Below are 22,945 nucleotides of genomic sequence, written 5' to 3'. Positions count from 1 at the left end.
TATACTTTGGGTCATAATCCAGTATTCCTTTTTCTAGCTTTGGTGTGAGGAAGCTTTTCCTTTTTCTTTTCTTTCTTTTTTTTTTTTGTCTTCAGATTTAAAAAAATTTTTTTTTACCTTTATTTATTTTTGAGACAGAGAGAGACAGAGCATGAACAGGGGAGGGTCAGAGAGAGAGGGAGACACAGAATCTGAAACAGGCTCCAGGCTCTGAGCTGTCAGCACAGAGCCCGATGCGGGGCTCGAACTCACGACTGCGAGATCATGACCTGAGCCAAAGTCGGTCGCCCAACCGACTGAGCCACCCAGGCGCCCCTGTCTTCAGATTTTTATTTAAATTTTATTTAGTTAGTATATAGTGTAATATCGGTTTCAGGAGTAGAATTTAGTGATTCATCACTTACATGTAACATACAATGCTCATCATAACAAGTGCCCTCCTTCATACTCATCACCCATTTAGCCCATCCCCCTGCCCACCTCCCTCCATCAACCCTCAGTTTGTTCTCTATAGTTGAGTGTCTTACGGTTTGCTTGATAAGGAGTTTTTTCAGTTGGTGACTTTAATATGCCCAAATCATTGTGAAGTGTGTGTGTGTGTGTGTGTGTGTGTGTATGTTGTATACTCTCTTACTTTCTAAAACTACAAAATACTCAGGCTGATCTTGTATATTTCTTGCTCCCGTCCTAACATTAGCCGTTTATCTAAGGAACCCTGATTTATTTTGTTGGAGATTAGAATTAGAAATGAATTATCTAGGAGCTAGGCGTGTTCATTGCTACTTGAGTGTCTTGACTTCTTGGCTGTCTTAGCGGACAGAACAGGAAAACATATGTGCATATAGTATAAGGTGTATATACACAGATCCTTAAATATGTCTATATGTTAACCTCTATAACTGTATTAAACTACACATGACGAGTTCATAGTGACGTACACAAATGAGATCCATTGTTAAATGGAACATTCTGGCCTCTCTCCTTGGTCATCTGTAGCTTCCCACTTGAACAAAAAGAAATCTGGATTCCACTGGAAAAAATTATTTAATTGTTCAATTCTAGTAATCATGCACAGTGGGTTCATAATTTCTAATGCATACTACATTGGGAGACAACCAAATAGCATTTTATTTCTTCCCTTTTTGGTATTCTAATCACACACACATTGATTCTTTTGAAATTGTCCCTTAGCTCTTAGATACTGTCTTTTCCTTCATTTTTTTTTTCCCCTTTGTTCTTTCTGTCTGTCTCTCTGTATTTCTTTCTGCCTCTCTTTCTTATTCCTTTTCCTATTCTTCTTCCTTATTCCTCTCTGCATTTCAGTTTGGGATGTTTCTATGGTCGTGTATTCCAGCTCACTGATTTTTTTCTCAGCTGTGTCCGGTCTATTGAGAAGATGATCAAAGACATTCTTCTACCTGTTGCAGTGTCTTTCTTTTCTAACATTCCATCTTAGTTCTTTCTTAGTGTTTTCATCTGTTTGCTGACATCACCCATCTCGACTTCCATGGTGTCAACTTTCTGCATTAGTGTCCATCACGTGTTAATCATGGCTATTTTAAAGCCCCTGTATGCTAATTTTAACATCTGTTTCATATTGGCCCGTTCCTGACGCTTGCCTTGTCTCTTGGACTGTGTTTTTCCTCACCCTTTAGCATACTTTGTAATTCTTTTGTTGACATCTGGACACGATGTATTGAGTAAATAAGCCTTTGTGTAATGGTTTATGCTAATCTGGTTCAGAGTTCTGTTTGTTTAATATTTGCCATAGGTGTAAGTGCCAGAAGCTTCAAATCCCTCTCCTGTCTTGTTTGTCTCCTCTGTTGTCTCTGAGATTTGCTAAAGGCACTTTGTTAGCTAGAGTCTTTGTCTTGCAACCCTTTCATCTGTAATCCACTGTTATTAACCTGGAGCCCTGTTGCTGCCAGGGCAGGATGCTGAGGAAGGGAAGTATTCTGTAGTCTTATGTCAGTATTTCACTTGGCCTGAATCCTTGAACTGACTTTCACGAGTGTTTATTGGCTTCTCCCCCTGCCCCCCCCCCCCCTGCCCCAACCCCGGGGTGAAACCTGAAGACTAGAGGGGGCTAGAGTTAAGGAAGTGCATTCCCATAGGTTAGATAGGACTCCGGAGAAATTCTTAAGGATGGAGAGTAGTCCTTTGTTATGGAAGAACAGTCTTGGGGTTTCTAATGGCTCCTAAAGCTTTGCCCAGTGGCAGTATCGTAGCCAATGAGGTTTATCCAAAGCGCGATTATTGCTAATTGAAATCTAATGGCTCTTCTCTTCTCTCTTTGCCAGAGCCACCTGTAATCCTTCCTGACTCATTACCCTTAGAGCCTGGTAAGTTTTCTGGAAGTAACCCACCACCATGACCATGCCCACAGGAGTCTCTCAGTCTTATGCTAATATACAGTCAGCCTCCAACAATTTATAAAAATTCCCATTCAAGTGTTCCTACCGGGTAATGGCTTGAGCAGCAGAGGCCCCAGATAAGGAGACCTAGGCTGTGACTCTCAGATTTGCTGTCTCTTCATGTTAGAAGGTCGTGTTTGGGTCTGCTATCTTAACTCTGATAAATCCAAGAAAAGTGATTAATTTTCACTCCATTAAGCTTTTTCTTATTGTAATAATGAAGCAACACTTTCCAAGCTCTTCACTTATTGCAGCTATCTCTGGATCGCTTTTTTTAATATGATCAGTTTTGATGGCAAATGTGAGATAAAAAGATAAGGTAGTGCATGCTCCAAGTATATTTCCGTTATAGAAATTTTTATACAAGTTGACATTAATAATAATGATTAAACACTGAAGTTAAAACATCATGATGATCATGTGAATAGATAAGACTTTCTAAGACCCGACCTAAAATATATTCACATTTGCTGTATTAACATTTACTATGCTAATATATGCTAGCCTAGAACTGTTAAAAGTATCAAATGAAATGTCACAAGAATATTTATTAGAAATAGAATTCTGACAAAAATGTGAAGTCTCATAAAGATGGATTTCATGAATTCACTAAAATATTTTTTCCTTTCTTTTTTCTTTTTTAATTTTGTGATGTTTATTTATTTTTGTGAGCGTGAGAGACACAGCATGAGTGGGGAGGAGCAGAGAGGGAGAGGGAGACACAGAATCTGAAGCAGGCTCCAGGTTCTGAGCTCTCTACACAGAACCCCACGCAGGGCTCGTACCCAAAAACCGCAAGTTCATGTCCTGAGCTGAAGTCAGACAATTAACCGACTGAGCCACCCAGGTGCCCCATTTTTCCTTTCTTTATATGTTTAGTCCCAAATAAATGACAGGCTTAACTTTTGATGATAATAGGATCATTCTGATTAACCTTTGTGATATTACTTTTACTTTACAAAAAATATTAGAAAATCATATTGACACATATATGTAGATTATTAGTGTTGGGAAAAGTTTTCAATTAGCAATAATCGCGCCTCGGATAAACCTCATTGGCTACGATACTGCCACTGCACAAAGCTGATTATTAGTGTACATAATAAATAAATATGTGTTACTTAAGGAATAGTGAATACATCTGTCTAATTAGGAATCAGGAAACTACATATTTTAAAAATCTAGATCAGAGGTCAGCAAAACAGTGGACTATGGATCAAATCCAACCTAGAGCCTGTTTTTTGTAGGTAAAGCTTTGATGGAACACAATAATCCCATTAATTTACCTATTGTCTCTGACCGCACTCAGGGCTGAAATAGCATTTAGTTGCAACAGAGACCTTATGAATCACAAAGCTAGGATATTTATTATTTATCTCTTTGCATAAAATGTTTGCCTGTCACTACTCTGGATGCATCCTAATTTGATACAATATGATATCATAATTAACACTTTGGCATGCAATATATTTTGATTCATTAAATAATGGAAATCCTATTTAAAACCTCTTGAAATTTCCAAGAACATATTTATTTTGCCAAAGAATGTATAATTATATGTGAGTCATTTTTTGAGTGATTCATATTTTCACCAAGTTAGGAAATACTGGTACACTGGATCTGGGTTTATGCTATGCTAACTTTTAATCATTGCATGTAAATAATCACAATAGATGTAACAAAAGCAAAGAAAAAGTATTAATGTCAGTTATCTAAAAGATATCTGGTATTTAACATAAAAATTCATTTTAAAAAATATGAGCGTCTTCTTTAACATTAAGCATTAAACAAACTCTCTCTCTCTCTCTCTCTCTCTACATATATATATATATATATATGTTTCTAACTGTATGTTAAATGTTTTAAATGTGTTGTTCCAAGAAAGTGGATTTAATTTTTTTTCATTTATTATATATTTATTTCCTCACCCTATTTAATAGATGAAAAATAATTTTATTGGCATGTTTATTTTTTTCTTCCCAAGCACCAATCTGATAAATAAACAAATTCAAAAAGAACTTCTAAATACTTCTTTTCACACAAAATTTAAAAATTGATCACACTCAAACCCTGTGGTCATGGGTAATTTATTGTTTATCCTCATTTGTAACAAACTTGCATGTACATAAGTAGTCTATGCTTATTATGAAATTTGAATGTTCATTTGGGTTGTTGGATGCTGTGAAAATTTCTTGGTTGAAATAGGGAAACAGTTAATAGGCAGGGGATGGCCAAGTTGTAAACAATACTCTCGTGGAGACAAAAGTTGACTACTCTGGTCTGATCCTAAATTACACTCAATTAAACTACTGAGCCACCCAGGTATCCCAGCAAGCAGGATTTTTTAATTAGTCTCCTCTGTCTTCTACGAGTCTTGTCCTAAGGCTCACTTCCTACCAAGAGGCAAAATAATCATAGCAGGATTCATATTTCTACCCAACACCTCCTAAAAAGGTACAAAGAGAGAACATGCTATTCTAGAATGTCTTCTCCAGTCTCATTTGCTGACCCTTGGTAAAGCCTTGTGGTCTTTATCAAATTGTACAATTATATAAATTGTGTACAATTTATCAAATTGTAGTAGGCCAGGTAGCTCAGTTCTGGCACTCCTATTCTACCTTAAAACACAGGCTATGCGAAGGATGTGTGAAGATCTGGGGCGGGGGGCGGGAAGGCATCTTACGTGGGAAATCAAATAGCCATGTCCTGGGTTAGGAGATTATAGGGAATGCATTCCAAAGCAGAACACTGCTTTCTGGCCTTGCTGAAAACAACGGGCCATGCTTCGCTTATCTAGTCAATGTATATCTAGGGGTTGGGTCCTGCCTGTGCTCATGAATTCCTCAGACCACGTTATCATATGGAATATCTTATCTTGTTTTCCACCCTGCTTTCTTCATCTGCTCTTTTGTAGTCTTGGGAATGCCTTAACTTGTTTTTCTGCATGCTTTCTATACTTTCTTACTAGCACATAGCCCCCTGACATATTACACAATGTTTCCCTAAACGTATGCTTAATAAATGGAGGAGCTTGAGAGCAGCTCAGGGAGACTTCCCGTAGCCTCCCTCTCAGTTCTCTTGACTTACATAGAGTCTTGAGTAATCTTTTTCTGCTGTCCTCGGCTTTGCTGGACAAAGCCAGAAGCCAAACCCACAATCAAGAGACAGTGTTACGGATGTTAAGGAAGTCATGAGAAGGTCTCTGACTCTAAATCACCAAAGGACACTCAAACCTAACTAATTTCTAACTATATTTTTTAATCTTGTGAGCATCCCTCTTCTGCAAAATAACTCAGTTAAAGGCATCATCTGCTAGAAGATGAGAAGTCTGTATCTTCAGCTACCAGGGACACCTTATAATTCATAGAAAAGTCATTTCAGTCCTAAGATTCATCTGCATGTCTTTCTTTAGAAAGTAAAAGACAAAGCAGAAAGAAATTTCCAATTCAATCATGCACAACAAATGGTTTTAGGAAACTTCCATGAGTATGCAGAGGGTGAATATGTGAATCTACTAAGGAAGAGAGTAATAATGTTCTTTATACTTATCAGAACTTGCTTCACCTAATCACCAAATATTGAATTAACAGAAAGCATAATGATTTAATAAATAAATACATTTCCAATAATAGATATAAATCTTCCCTCCAAGTTGATGATAGTAAATGTAGAATCAATTAAAATGTTCTGCCATGATGGGGTAATATTTATTTCCCTTTTAAAAATAATGGGGTTTTTAAATTTAATCTTAAAGCCAAGTTTACTAGAAGTTCTTAGTTTTTTCCCCCCTGATTTACATATTTCCTTCTAAAAAAGCAAAAACCTACATTTGAATGAGGTCCATGTTGACTTTGAAAGTTACTTTGTTCTTTATGTACATGGATTGTTAGCCTAAAAATATTTTTAGGTGGCTTTGTCTTCCACCTTTCCTTTAACCTTTGCCCCAAAGGTAGCACCTCCACATTTCACCCGATATGTGGCTATGATCCAGACATCAGTACAAATAGAAATGCTTAGAATTACCTTCTTCAAAATATTAATTGGATTTCCAAGAGTAAGCGCTATTCCCTCCTTCTTGAAATGTCTCTTTAAGTTGGCTTCCAGGAAATCATTCTGCCCTGGTTCTCTTACCTTCCACTGACTTTTGCTGTTCTATTTCCATCTCCCTAATATCCAAATGTTGGTTTTTCCAAAGACTCCAATAGACCTCTGACATTCTGTATCTACAATGACCTCCTTGATGCTTTTATTCAATGTCATGAATCTTATTATCTAAGTCCTGAGCCCCTCTTATTTATTATGTACAACTAAGGTCTCTCTCCTGAACTCCAAACTGACATTTAACTCCCTACAAGACTCCTCTGCTTGGTTGTATCCTCAACATTTCAAGTTTATCCTCAACAAAATCACACTTCAAATGTTCCCTTTCAGTTGTGAACATCCTACAATCTTCCCTTTATCACACTATTCTCCCAGTTACTCGAGTACTCTTTCTGCTCCATTTGTGTTAGAACTTAGACATTGGCATTTTTGCTTATGGTTCTTTTCATCACACTTAAAATAATACCTCACAAAAGAAGATGTTCAATAATTATTTATTGACCAAATGTTTGAGTGAATGACAACAGGAGGGGGATGAATTTGGCTTTCGATGATTTGATTGGAGTATCCTATAAAAAACACATTTTTACAGTCAATTCAATATTAAAGTCATTGCGATGCAGATGATAGGTCAAGGAACTAACATGGAAGGAATTGTTTAGGGATGTGTGAAAATTGAGAAGAGAAAAATGTAAAAACAGATTCTATGGAATGGCACTTTTCAAGCCTTGGAGAGAGATAGCAGTGCCTGAAAGGAGTAGGGACAGAAATGATTAGAGAAACAGAATGAAAATAAGTATGATTAGAGTCAAAGGAACTAAGAAAAGGATTGCAAAAGAATATTGTTAAATGCCCAAGGGACCAAGTTAGATAAGAACTTGGATGGATGCAAAGGGGGTTCCTAAGGAGATAATTAAGGCAGACTTAGAGAAATCTTTGGGATGGAAGTCAAGTTACAACACATGGAGAATTCGATGGGAAGAAAAAGGAGGTGGAAATCATGAGCACGGATTGTAGATTTGTTATTCTTGGCGTTTAGAGGGAGAAGAAGTGCAGAAAGGTGGCTGGATGTGGAGCACAGAGTACAAGATTACCGTTTTCTCTATTACTGTGAAAGGAAAAATCTATACATGCCAAGGAAAAAAGTCAATAATAAGGGAGCGCTTGAAGTCATAAGGGGATAATTTATGACATGGAGTCCTGGAAAAGTGAAGAGGGCTACAATTACAATAGGATGGATAGAAACAAAAATACTTATTTTATTGAAATTAACAAAATGTTCTCTCATCAAGTCTTCTTTATGGCATTATTTTAGTTCTGAGTACTAGCAAAGAACTTAAAGAACCTCTTCCAAGCGAAGAGTTGAAATGAAATGATGTGAAAGAAAAGGAAACTCTTTAAGTTGGCTTCCAGGAAATCATTCTGCCCTGGTTCTCTTACCTTTAACTCTATTAAAAGTACATTCTTTTGCAATGAGAGATAACTAGTGAAGGAGAGCAGGTAGTGTTGTTGTCGTTGCCTGCATATTCTCTGTCAATGGAAAAACTAAAAGAGAAGTCAAACTCTTACCAAAAGTCTTGCTCAAACTCTTACCAAAAGTCTTGCATGCTGTAATGACCCATTCTTGATGGAAGAAAAGGGGAGATCTTTGTTCGCTTTTTCTGACTAAAGACATCCCCAGGGAAAGCAAACTTTGGGACCTGCTGAGAATTTAACTTCACCTGGGTGGATTGTAGTTACCAGAGTGTATCGTGGAGGGCACATAACATTGAATTCAATCCATAGAAATACAAATGACATAAAATGGAAAAAAAAAGTTGGAATCTCCTACTAGTAGGTAGTAAACAGTCTCCAGGCAAAGAGAAAACTCACCTTGCTGTTAGAAGCAAGAAAGTTCCTAGGATTAAAATTATGTTTTAATAGCTAAGCATTAAAGCCCATTCTTTGCTCAGATCAGAAGTAAAGATCCACGGGAGAGAAAAGGCAAGCCTCCCCCTAACGTTTGTAGGCCCTGAATAATAGTACAAATAGTGGGCTGCACACCATATGTAAGAATCTTTAAGATATTTACCCAATGGTCATTCCCCAAGTCAATTAATCTTAACCCTGACCATACACTTGAATCATTTGAAGTATTTAAAAATCTTTATTTTTGAACACTCCAACCCACTGAAACTTAGATTTATTTGCTGTATAATAATTCTTGGGTTTTAGTATTTTATTATAAGCTCTCCAGGTGATGCTAGCGTGCACCCAAAGTGACAAAATTCTGGTAGAATAATTATAAAAGCCTCTGTCTCATGATATACTGGTAGGATGAAACTCATGTAAATTCAGACTGTGGATTATTGGAGCACCAAGAACCTCCCATCGTGCTTTTGTACTTGGCCAGAAGGTACATTTGGCCACTTTTTGAACTTTGTAAAAACTTAATAGGTGAAAAAGTGCAAAATTTATGAACAGAATAAGAAAGAAACCCGAATATATATCCAAGATTGTAGTTTTTAAAACAGCAAGAGGCTCATTAAAATATTTTGAAACATCCCTGGAAATTATCTTGTCTTCTTAACCAACCTTAGTGTAATTTGGCTCATGTAAATTAGAGATCACAAAAGTAAATCCTTCTTAGTTCTAAATTCTTCTGAAAAACTAAGTAATCCACCAATGTAATATAAATTTTTGAATAGATAATTCCATGTTCAGATTTAAATTTTTTTCTCCTGACATGAGGAAACATTTATATTTCTTATTCCAGGATAAGCATTCAACAATGTAGTAAAGAAAATATTCTTTAGATAATACTTGTTGCGACTATTTTTTCCAAAATATAGTAGTTCAATTTGTAATAGTTTTTTTTAATATAGCAAACCAGCTCAATATATTTTGAGTGACACACACATATGTATATACCGACATATATATATATATATATATACACATACACTATCTCTATCTATCATCTATCTATGTATCTATCTATCTATAGAGATATTCTATATCTATCTATGTCTAGATATATCTGTATCTATATAGATCTATCTCTCTCTTTAGATAGACAGATAGAGAAAGATGCTAGCGAAAGACAAATGGTATAACCTATACATATTAAAAAAACAATGAATGAATTAAATGTTATAAGGCAATAGTATAAAAAGGATACAATGGACTTCATGATTAATTCATGTGTTCTACAAGGTAGTATTACAAATGTTGATGGAGGAAAGATTGCCATAACCTTGAGTGTAATAGAGATTTCAATAAGTTTTGAAATATGGGCATACTCCAAGAAGGAAAAGAGAAAGGCCAATGGAGGGATAAAGTGTGAACTTTGGGAAGACAGTGGGGGGAAGAGGGACATATGAATGAATGACTGGAGATCACAAAGATCAGTTGTCAAGAAATTAGGTTTTTCTGTGGAACAATTTTTGAGAGAGAAGAGAAGGAATGATCAGTGAAATCAGAAGTATAGGAAGGTCATATAATATACAGGATATAAACGAAGAAATTTAATGGCAATGTGTGTTTCGAGCTCTGAAAAGTCAATGAACAATTTCAAAAAAGGAATAACCACAACTTATGGTAGCTTTTAACTAAAAACTTACAGCAGAGGAGATACTCAAACTTCAATATGAAATTTTCGGTGACTTTTCTTATTTTTCTTATTTAAAAAAACTTTTTTAATGATTATTTATTTTGAAAGAGAGACAGAGTGTGAGCGGGGGAGGGGCAGAGAGAGAGAAGACACAGAATCTGAAGCAGGCTCCAGGCTCTGAGCTGTCAGCACAGAGCCCAAAGCAGGGCTCAAACTCATGACCTGACCCAAAGTCGGACCCTTAACCAACTGAGCCACCCAGGTGCCCCAGTCTGTGACTTTTCTAATGAACATTATACTTTTTACTGTGAGGTAAATTTGGGTAATTAGCAAATGCACATTCTTTGAAGAGGAACTTAAAGAATCCTCTGTTAGAATGTCCTCAATTCTTTCTTTGGGTCACAACTGTGATACAGCACTTCAGAAAAGGCTAAGCTGTAGTTTTCATTTGCTTCTAAAATAATTTCCTAGTGTCAAGATTACAAATTTATACCAAAATGGAGTGAGTGATTTATTCAAAACACTACATGTTAGAGTAGCATTTTTATCAATGTATTTTGAAATCTGGGAAAATATTTTCTTGATATTTTCTTTTATCTCTAGTACAATTTTCAAACAAATGACAATAAGAAATCATGTGGGAATTGTCTTTTAAAATTACTTTTTTCATACTAACCCTTTATCTGATATGTCATTTGCAAATATCTTCTCCCATTCCGATGGTTGCCTTTTAGTTTTGTTGTTTCCTTTGCTATGCAGAAGTTTTTTTGTTTTTTTTTTTTTATCTTGATGAGTCCCAATAGTTCATTTTTGCTTTTGTTTCCCTTGCCTCTGGAGACATATCACGTAAGAAGTTGTTGCAGTCTGGGTCAAAGAGATTGTTGCCTGTTTTCCCCACTATGATTTTGATGGTTTCCTGTCTCACATTTAGGTCTTTCATCCATTTTGAGTTTATTTTTGTGTATAGTGTAAGAAAGTGGTCCAGGTTCATTTTTCTGCATGTACCAGGTTCATTTTCTGGTAAGTGGTCCATTAAGTGGTTCAGGTTCATTTTCTGCATGGCAGAACTGTCCAGTTCTACCAGCACCATTTGCTAAAGAGACTGTCTTTTTCCATTGGATACTTTTTCCTGCTTTGTCAAAGATTGGTTGGCCATATATTTGTAAGTCCATTTCTGGGTTCCATATTTGATTACATTAGTCTATATGTCTTTTTTGTGCCGATACCACAGTATTGTGAAAACAAATAATCCAATGAAGAAATTGGCAGAAGACCTGAATGGACACTTTTCCAAAGAAGACATCCAGATGGCTAATAGCCACATGAAAACATGCTGAACATCACTTATCATCAGGGAAATACAAATCAAAACCACAAAGAGATACCACCTCATACCTGTCAGAATGGTTAAAATTAACAACTCAGGAAACAACAGATATTGGTGAGGCTGTGTAGAAAGGGGAACTCTTTTGCATTGTTGGTGGGAATGCTAACTGGTACAGCCACTTTGGAAAACAGTATGGAGGTTCCTCAAAAAAATAAAATAAAAATAGAATTAACCTATAACCCAGCAATTGCACTACTAGGTATTTATCCAAAGGATACAAAAATGCTAATTCAAAGGGGCACATGTACCCCAATGTTTATAATAGCACAATCAACAATAGACAAATTATGGAAAGAGCCCAAATAGTCGCTGACTGATGAATGGATAATGGAGATGTGGTATATAGATACAATAGAATACTACTTGGCAATCAAAAATGATGAAATATTGCCATTTGCAATAACGTGGATGAACTAGAGTATATTATGCTAAGTAAAATAAGTCAGAGAAATACAGATATCATATAATTTCAATCGGTAATGGAATTTGAGAAACACACAGAGAATCATAGGAGAAAGGAAGGAAAAATAAGATAAAAACAAAGAGGGAGGTGAATCATAAGATACTCTTAAATACAGAGAAAAAACAGCGTTACTGGAGGGGAGATGAATGGGGGGGAAGGATTGAATGGGTGATGGGCATTAAGGAGGGTACTTTTTTGGATTAGCACTGGGTGTCATATATAAGAGATGAATTACTGTGTTCTACTCCTGAAGCTAAGACTACACTATATGTTAACTAACTTGAATTTAAATTGAAAACATTAATAAAAATTGAAAAATAAAATTACTTTTCTGACTCCTATGTGGAATTTAAGAAACAAGACAAATGAGCAAAGGGAAAAGAAAGGGAGAAAGAGAAAGGCAAACCACAAAACGGACTCTTCACTCTAGACAACAAACTGATGGTTACCAGCGGGGAGGTGGATGGGGGGGTGGGGTGGGGAAAATAGGTGATGGGCACCTGTTGTGATGACAACCAGGTGTTGTACAAAAGTGTTGAATCATTATATTGCACATCTGAAACTAATATACTGTATGTTAACTATACTGGAATTTAAATAAAAACTTTCAAAAATAAAGTAGAAAAAAAGGTGAATAAAGGAGAGAGAAGGAGAGAATGAAATATAGATAAATACAAGAGCTTTCCCTCGACTTTGAGAAAACTCTTTGGAACAGTGTCGTAAACGTAAATAACTCTAATAAAAATGTTTAAAGACTACAAAAATAAAATTAAATCGCTTTTCTCGAAGTTTTTTTTTTTTATTAAAAATGTTCTTTGGTAGTACTACTTGGCTTAAAGGCAACTTTGTAAAGTTTTGTCTCAATATGGAGAGAGAGAAAAAAAAGCCATCAAAAGCCATAGCAGTATTAGATGCGAACTTCTTTCTTTGAAGTAAGTAATGGCCATTTTATTCTAGAATAGTCAATCAAAAGCTATTATTATAGACAGTGAGAGAACATGAGGAATACTTAGCAATTGAAAGACATAAGGACCACAAGCATAGATGTTGCACAGAAACTCGTTAAAAATCTAAATTATCCAACTTCACCCCAGATCTACCAAGTAAGAACCTTTACCTTGACAGAGTCCGGGGACGACACTTATGTACATCCAGATTTACATAAAAGTTTGAGAAGGCTATCCTATGCTATTCAGTGTATACGTACTTAATTGTTCTTTCTAGGAGCTAATGAGAAGGAAGAAATCTTGACCTTTGAGAGAGCTACTAGAACTCTCTCTCTCTCTCCGCCTATCCAATGAAGTACATACGTACATACCCACTAAAGATTAATGACAGTTATCTTGGAACACACTGGGGAACTTGCCTTAGAAGAAAGCCTACCCTGGAATTTCAAATGGACAAGAATTCAGTAACACCCTTAAAACGCCAAATCAATCCGCTCAGAAGGTAGAACCACCTCTGGATATTTAAGCCCGTAAATGCACCTGGTTGTTAGAGCCATACTGAGTTCTGTTTCTTCCAACCTAAGGCACAACATGTTTTCTGATATATCATTGAAGCATTTACTTAAAAAAACAGGTAAGTAGCAGGGACCAGGGTCTAAATTTTTAATACAAAATTTTAAAGAAAAGATGCACAAAAACTTCAGTAATCTCTGCAAGAACATTGGAGTGTTTGCTTCTCTTTCATAAAGGGCAGAACAGGATTTTGAACTATTATTAAGACTCAACACTTTTCTATTCCTCATGCTCATATTTTCTCACACTTGCAGGCTTCGCCAGTTCACAGAGCTAGGACATCTTATAGTCACTAACTCCAGGAAACGTTGTTACTTACTAGAGAAGTACAAATTTCAGAAATAAATTCTTTGGGAAAAATTTTGGCCTCAAATCAAACATTATTTTCTGGTTCAGAACACATTTTGGCTGCTAATAGGCCACAATATTTCCAGCCTGGCAGACCCCGACAGTCATGAGTGTTGAAAGCAAAGGAATTTTATATATTTATAAATTTTACACTGAGCTCTATCTTCATATTTGTATACTACTTATTTTTGCAAATATTCTTTTCACCCCTATGTTTACATCAAGGAGAAAAATATTGTGATGTTCAAACTATGAAAGAAACTGTAGTGTCTTTAGAGATAAATATTTTACAATTCCACTTTCTCAATATTAATAACATTTGGTACTGTTTCAGATACAAGCATGCAAGGGAACCAAAGAATAAGTATCAGTCAAAACCATTGAGATACGTGCCACTATTCAGTATGCTCTAAGATGAATAGAAAAAGTCACTGGGTACAGATGTTCTTAGTTGAAATAAACTGAAATATAATGAATTAGCTGAAACAGAAAAGATGAATGAATTGTAATGATAGCGAGGAATTTTCAGAAATAAGAATAAGGAGATATATAATAGTTAGGTGGGGGAAAAATAACCAAGAGATTTTATTTTTACTCAAGACTTCTCCAGATCAGAGTTTCTCAAAGTTGGCATTATTGGCCTTGTGAGCTGGATAATTCTTTGTAGGGACAGTGACCGGTGCATGTAGGATGTTCAGTAACGTCTCCGATCTCTACCCACTCTATGCCAATAGTACCTTCCTCATTGTGATGGTCAAATATCCCCTGGGTTCAACATCACCCCTAACTGAAAACCGCTACCATAAATATAGAGGTAAATCTATACTATGTATAGGTATTGATTTGATATAGATATAAGTGAAGATAAATATATACAAAGATAGAGAAGCAGATATAGATATTGCTGTAGGTATAATCCACTGCACATCATGACTTTCTCTGCATGCTGATAAAATGAACACTGACCTTTACAACCTAAAATTTAAAATTAAAAAAAAAAATTCCAGGAACTCATTGATACTTCTTTGTTCATGAGTTTCCCTCACACAAACCAACTGCACTCTGGGCACAGTGAGTCATATCGCAATGTCAGAAGCTAGACCCCAAAACCTGACCTTTACTGCTCACCTGACCTTTGTCCTGCATTTTTCCTGAAGCTGTCCTTTCCAGCTTATCTCTTAATTCTGGCGAAAGACCAGACTGACATCACATCCTCCGGTGGATATAAAACCTATCCTTGAAGCAATAATGACCGGCCTGACAAAGAGTTCTTGTGGCCTAGACCACCCAGACCGGTTTGAGCTTAACCCCCAACTCACACCTGTACAAATGGACCATGGAGTGACCCATGGAGTGACCAACACTGACTTTTACCTCATTATAGTACCAAAATCTCCACCCAAGGAGGAGCACAAGTCCCATTTACATAACATATGCACATATATGAGCTTACACGTACATCTACATAACTGTACCTATAGGCACATTTCCTTATGGTCCATGCATTACCTCATACCACCACTGTATAAGATGACAAGGCCCCCTTTTCTACGTATTCATCATCAGTCTAAATAAAAGGAATCCTTTCACTCTTGCTCAGAGATTCATGACTTTGGAAGTTATTCCCTGTGATCTCATTATTTGCTGCAAATAAAGTTTCCTTTGTGTGACAACTCACCTGGTGTGGTTTCTATCTGTGACTCAGCAAGGAGGGAACTCCCGTTAATTCAGTCACGATAATAACTCTTAAAAAAATGCACACGAATGGTGTTGGGAGAAGAATAACCACCAGAAAGGAACAATGGGGCCAGAAAACCAGGGGTTTCCAAAGAGCCTTCATGAAACAGAAAGGAGAGAATTACCAAAGAACTCAGGATAGGAGATTTTCCTGGGCAGAAAACAGAAGTCTTCAAATTAGAAGGGTTTCACCAACTTCCTAGAAAAAGTAAAAAAAAATAGGTACATAGATTGCCACTCACACATCACTTTCAAGTATCGACTAAAAACTTTCACAAGAAAAAACCAGTTTACGCACAGAAGAAGGAGAATCAACTTGGCATCAGTCATCTCATCTATAATTCTTGAAATTAAAAGAAAACAGAGCCTTAAGTGTCAGTGGGAAATGATTTCAGCCTATAATTTTATATCTATCAAAATATAGCAAACATGAAAATATTTTAATATCTCAAAACTTTTAGTCGCATTCATCTGGTTTTAGGAAAACAGTGGTGAATTGAGAATAAAATTATTATTTTTTTAATCTTTAAAAAATATTTATTTATTTTTGAGAGAGAGAGAGATGGATCATGAGCAGGGGAGGGGAGACGGAGTCACAGAATCCAAAGCAGGCTCCAGGCTCGGAGCTGTCAGCACAGAGCCTGATGTGGGGCTCGAACTCACGGACCATGAGATCATGACCTGAGTCGAAGTTGGACACTCAACCAGCTGAGCCACCCAGGTGCCTCTAGAGTAAAATTATTATTTTTAAAGTTTATTTATTTATTTTGAGAAAGAGAGGGGGAGGGGCAGAGAGAAAGGGAGAGAGAGAGAATCCCAAGTAGGCTCCGTGCTGTCAACACAGAGCACAACACAGAACTTGATCTCCAGAACCTTGAGATCATGACCTGAGCTGAAATCGAGTTAGACACTCAGCCAACTGAGCCACCCAGAGCCCCCTAGAGTAAAATTATTAAACAGTAAAATGAAAAAAAAAAAAAAAAAGAAAGAAAGAAATACAGAAGATAATGAATCCAGTGAAATGAGAAGAAGGAAGGGCCCAAAAGGACAAGTCCAGACTTGATCATGACATAGGATACCAAAGCAAAGCCTTTGAGAGAAAAAAGCCTTTCAGGGGAGAATGGAACTAAATCTTAGAAAATATTATGATGTGCTAATGGCAAAATTTAAGAAAAAAGAAAAATAATCATTAACGCTAGAGAAAACAAACTGTAAGAAGGCATAAGGCCACTATGCAGTCAGTTAAAATGACACATATTTTGAGGAGTTGCTGGAGAATCTATAAGAATACATGTTAAGAATATTCTTCTCACAGGGAGGGTGGCTCAGTCGGTTAAGCATCCAACTTCGGCTCAGGTCGTGATCTCATGGTTCGTGAGTTCCAGCCCCACATTGGGCTTTGTGCTGACAGCTCGGATCCTGGCGCCTACTTCGGATTCTGTGTCTCCCTCTCTCTCTGCCCCTCCCTAGCTTCTCTCTCTCTCTCTCTCTCAAAAACAAATAAACATTACAAAAAAAAATTTTTTTTACGGTATATTCTTATTGTCTCCGTGGCTTAGTCAGCTGAGCATCCAACTTCGTCTCAGGTCATGATCTGCAGTTCCTGAGTTCGAGCCCTGTGTTGGGCTCTGTGCTGACAGCCTGGAGCCTGCTTAGGATTCTCTCTCTCTCTCTCTCTCTCTTTCTGTCTCTTTCTCTCAAAAATAAACTTAAAAAACTTTTTTAAAATGAATATTCTTTTTATTTTTTTATGTTCATTTATTTATTTTGAGAGACAAGAGATTGTGAGCAGGGAGGGGCAGAGAGAGAGAGAAAAAAAAAATCCCAAGCAGGCTCAGTGCTGTCCGCATAGAGGCAGATATGGGGCTCGAACTCAGGAATCATGAGATTGTGACCTGAGCCGAAATCAAGAGTGCTGAGTCTTAACCAACAGAGCCATGCAGGCGCCCCAAGAATATTCTTCTTTAGGTGGAGAGAAGACTTGTAAATTCATGACCATAAATGGAATGAACATATAGTTATAGCAAATCCTCTGATCCTTCAATGAATAGTATTTATCTATTCATAATAGTCTAAAAAACATAATATATTTTTATTTTTTGCTCAGATTTATACAGTACAATTTACATACATTAAAATTCTCCTTTTGTGGGTATATAGTTCTATAAAGTTGACAAATGAATGCAGTCCTGGAACCACTACCACAAACTAGATATGGAATATTTGGTTCATCTCAAAAGCTACCCTCAAGTACATTCATGCTAACTCCCCCTCACAACCACGTTTTTCAGAATGTTATATAAATCATATGGTAGGTAGTCTTTCTTCTGACTTCTTTCTCTTAGAACAATGTTTGGCATTTGCCATCATAATTGCATATATCAGAAGTATATTTCATTTTATTTCCGATAAACATTCTATTTTACTGGTTTATTTCCGGTATAGGGGAAACGTACGCATCAGGGTTCAATCAGGAGACAGAAGCCACACAATAATTTTAGCAGGGGAATTTTAATGTAGAAACTTTTAACGTGGGAATTAGAGTAATGGGGAATTGACTGATAGGCAAATGGAACTCTAAAGAATGTCGTAGCAGCAGATAGAGGCAGCAACCATCACCCCTAGGACTGAAATAAAACACCAAGAGAAGAGGTCAACCCCTGCTAGGGCTGAGACCCAAATCTCACTGGAGAGAGTGTAGCTGTAGCTCACAAGATAGCAGAGAAGTTGGGTAATACACTGGCAGCACTCAGCAGAAATCCACCTTTGGAAATACTGGGGGGGAGCTGGAACTTACTGCAAGTTCCTCCAACTTTGTTCTTGTTATTCAAAATTGTTTTGGCTATTCTTTTATTTTCCATATAAATTTTAGAACTGGCTTGTCAATATAAGTAAGAAATGCTGGAATTTTGATTGGAGTATTGTGGAATCTACAGATGAATTTAGGGAGCATTATCATTTTAACCCTGTTGAGTCTTCTGATCCAGGAACACTATTTATTTATTTATTTTTAACTTTGGGAACCAATCTATATTCCGATCATTCCAGTGAAAATTACAACAACAACAAAAATCTCAAAGTTAGTGGTCATTGAGACATCACTTAAAATGTAGTTAGGGACATTGGAAAAAACGATCATTTATTTCTAAGTGGAAAATAATGAGTACAGTTTCATCCTTTTACTGAAAGATAAGCCTCACAAAATCTGGCATTTTTAATAGTAATCATAATAGACTCTGGAAGATATCAGTCAGTGGAGATATCAAATGCCTCCGCAGTAAGAGAATGATATGGAACTGAAATCAGGTCTATTGAAAGTATATACGTCAGGAATCTGAGACCTCAATCTCTTTCCAACCTCTGGTAGTAAAGTCAATCTCTTTCTAACCTCAACTCCAGGGACAAAAAAAAAAAGAAAAAAAGGCAAGTTTACTTTCTGGGGAAACTGGATCACCAAGTCTCTCATCTCAAAAACATGAAGCATATATAGGCGATTGTAATTTGTGTGCTAAGATGGCATAGAAAAACCAAGTGTTACAATGAAAGCCTATCATTCTCTCCCTTGCCTGCTACCAGCAGATTGGACCATCCTTCTTTGAAGATAATAAATGGCCTCAATTACAGAAAAATTGATATTAATGCTTTGGAAGCACCAAGAGGCAATGTCTGCATCTTGTGTGATCACCGTCATAGAGATCACTGATCAGCAAGACCTACTCATACACACAGGGTGTCCAAAGAGTATTTTTAGTGCCACATTTTAAATTATGAATAGCTAGTTAAGGATCACCACACACACACACACACACACATATATATATATATATACATACATACTTATATGTATGTATATATATATATATGTGTGTGTGTGTGTGTGTATGTATTTTAATTTCTAAATGAAAGGCATCAAATCAAACAAAAAGGTAGAAAAAGGAAACCATATGAAACACACTTTGTAGGAAAAATTAAAATTCCCAAAGTTATATAAATAGTACCCTGAGAGAAAATCGAAAATAATAAAAGAAGATAGAACACCAGAATATAATTTTTAAGTTTAAAAAACAACAGAATATATTTTTTAAGTTAAAAAAAACAGAGATAAGTAAAGGTTCTTGAAATCTGAACAAAAATTACAGGAGAAAAGAAATAGAACAAAAAACATGCAAATAAAAGAGAAAAAGAGTTTAGAATTATAGGATTAACCCAGGAAGCTAAATAATTGAATTAAAAAAATCAGAAAGAAAGGAGTTTCAGAAGAAGAAGGATATTGTCAACAAATTGATATGAGAAAATTATCCGTAACTTAAGAACATGGGTTTCCCATTTAAAAGGCCTAACACCTCTCCTGATTGACTCAGTTGGGTGTTGGACTTCAGCTCAGGTCATGATCTCACAGTTCGTGGGTTTGAGCCCCGTGTCAGGCTCTGTGTTGACAGCTCAGAGCCTGGAGCCTGTTTCAGATTCTGTCTCCTTCTCTCTCTGCTGCTCCCCTGCTTGCACTCTGTCCCTCTCAAAGGTGAATAAGCATTTAAAAAATTAAAAATAAATAAATAAAGGCCTAACATCTCAATGACATTTAAAAAATAATGATAGCGGCCTCCAGATGGAGAGCAGTTAGTAGAAAATACTGAGAATCGGCATATTATGGCACTTCTCACAGAGAACACTAAGTACCCATTCCTGAGTAACAATGTTTCTCACCCAATCTATGCTTATCCATTTCAGACAATACCTAAATCATCATACGTGGAATGTTGGTAGAAACTGAACATAAAGGCAGTGTTGGTGAGCCCTCAGAAAGAAGAGAGGAAAATATTATTGGAAACTAGAGGAAAAAAGATCCTTATCAAACAATGGCAGAAAGCTCAGTGGAGGTGCATCCTACTGTTGTGTGGATAGAGGAAATTGTAAGCCAAGAACTTGAGTGTCTAGGTGAGGAAATTTCTAAGCAATCTGTGGAAAGTAGAACCTAGTTCCTTTCTGTTGCATATGGTAAAACATAACAGGAAAGAGACAGAGGGAAGTTCTGTCAACGTGAAAGGAAGGAAGACCTGATTGTATATGAAATTCTCAGCCTGGCCAGATGGCAGACGGTAAGATTAGAAGATTCACTGTCAAGGGAGTCGGCTCTGAAAAGAAAGCCAAAGGTGTGGCCGGACAACTTTTTGCTAGTGCTTTGGAAGGATCAAAAGATGAGAGTCTTCAATTACACATGTGGCTCTATGAGGGATCGGACAAGTGACTCACAGATGCCCTCATCCATCTCAGCAGAAGCCAGGAACATGGATGGGATTATCCAAGAGAGATCTGTGGATGAGCCTCTTGTCTAATGGAGTGAATCCTTGAAACACACAAGGGAGATTTACAAGGTTCTTGAGAACGTTATGCCAACAAACTGCCACGTCAGACTGAAAAAGAAAGAGAACAGAATAAAGGAAAGCTGTTAGACTCTCACAATTCTATACATAGGAAATAAGCAGATAAACCTCCTCAGCTGCAAACACATTTTACCCTTCATGAGAAAAGAAAGGTGCTTCCAAGTACACAGGCTTGATCCAGAGGGCAGAGTCTCTAACTCCAAGAGGACAGCCAGAACCATGCAGGGTTATTTTGCAGCCTTGGAACCTCATGTTATTTGCCCATTTGGACATTGCTTAGGACTGGTGACCCCCTTTTCTATCCATTTTAATCCTTTCTGAATAAGGACATTCATAGATGCTACCCTATGTCTGTCTCATCATTGTATTTTGGGAGCAAATAAGATGTCTTCTAGCTTCACACATCCACAGATGAAGAGGAATTTTGTCCTGGGATGGATTACACTGAGGGTTTTATTCATATCTAATCTAGATGATTTAGATAATGAGATTTGTGCCTTTGAGGATGAGACTTAGATGAAACTTTGAACTTGTGATGATGCTGTAATGCTTGAGACTCTGGGCGATCAGGGAATAAGATGAATGTACTTAGCACATGGCATGGACGTGAATCTCTGGGGACCTGCAATACACAGAATAATGGCCCTTCAAGATACCACACCCTAATCCCTGGAACCTGTGAATGTTACCTTTAGGTGCAGAGGGATTTAGAGAGGTTAGGCTAAAGATTATGAGATGGGGAAATGCTCTGGTTTACCTGGCTAGGCTCAATATAACCACAAAAGTTCTAATAAGAGGGAGGCAGAGACGTGAGAGTCATAAAAAAGCAATGTGACGATAGAAGCTGAGAGAAAGATTAAAAGACATCTGAAGATGTGGTCAGAGGTCATGACGTGCCGGTTCTAGAAGCTAAAAAAGTCAAGAAAACAATTTTTCCTCTAAAATCTCTAGAGGAAATGCAGTGTTGTTGATCCATTTTAGACTTCTGATCTCCAGAATTGTATAAGAATATTTTTGTATTGTTTTAAGGTACTAAGTCTTAGGCTTCCTCTCCCTAAACTTGCCCTGATCTCCCCGGCCACTTTCCCCTCCCTTCACCCTTCCACTTGCCCTAGGATGGAGAAATCAAAAAGAAAAGAAACAGAAGCCAGCAATTTAATGCACCACAGTGAACTTTGAGCAAATAAACCTCAGCCATTCAATCGAGGGGTTTACGAGAGAGGCAAGGACACCGGTGTCCCTCAAAAGTCTCTCATTCTTCTCAGGAAAGTAATCAAGGTGAGCAATGGACCACACAGGCAGCAGATTACATAGACGGGTGTCATTCCAGGCTTGATGTTCCATTCTGTAATATAAGTAACATCCATGTAAGCTTAAGCTCAAATAAAGCTCTCAGGCTTATTGGTCCCCCAGGAGGTCACAATAGGAGGTCCACCCCAGGTACTTTTCCGAAAAATACTTGAAGAGGCGTTTCCAAAGCAAAAGTCCCCAAATCAGTATAAATATATCTGTCTTGTTTTAAGCCACGGAATTTGTGATCATTTCTTACAAGAGCAACAGGGAACTATCACACCATCCAAACTATCAATTCAGCATGAACATAAAATGCAAATATTTCAGAAAGATATGGGTCCAAAAATTCATTTTATGTACTCTTTCCCAGGATGATTTTGAAGGATATGTTTTTCACACAGAGAAAAAAAAAAAAAAAAAAAAACTCCAAAAGACATTGTATCCTGGAAACCAAAAATACAACACAGAAGACACATTTCTTTACCCTGTAGACTGCTGTTTCCTTTGGTTTACTATAAGACAACAGGCTGTTGTGACTTCACCTTAATCTACTTGTTTGTCCACTAGATGTTTACAGCTACAGGCAACCAAATAAATATCTGGAAAATGGTGTAATTCCGGCAAAGTTCAAAGCAAAAGCAGCTTCCATGAAGGGTTATACAGTTTGACCTTGAATTGTGGTTCTTTCATATAGACAAAGAAGACACAG

At 36.9% G+C, this 22,945-nt stretch overlaps 2 pseudogenes; one reads left to right on the top strand and one right to left on the bottom strand.

Annotated features, from left to right (window-relative positions):
- The first annotated feature begins 2,202 nt into the window (after positions 1 to 2,202).
- Positions 2,203 to 2,285, top strand: LOC125922296 (uncharacterized; annotated as a pseudogene).
- Positions 2,286 to 3,367: 1,082 nt separating this feature from the next.
- LOC125922289 (uncharacterized) lies at positions 3,368 to 3,499 on the bottom strand (annotated as a pseudogene).
- Positions 3,500 to 22,945: the final 19,446 nt, after the last annotated feature.

Source organism: Panthera uncia, chromosome C2, assembly GCF_023721935.1.
Source record: "Panthera uncia isolate 11264 chromosome C2, Puncia_PCG_1.0, whole genome shotgun sequence".
Taxonomy (NCBI): Eukaryota; Metazoa; Chordata; class Mammalia; order Carnivora; family Felidae; genus Panthera; species Panthera uncia.
The sequence above is the reverse complement of the archived record's forward strand: the minus strand, read 5'-3'. Positions and strand labels throughout refer to the sequence as shown.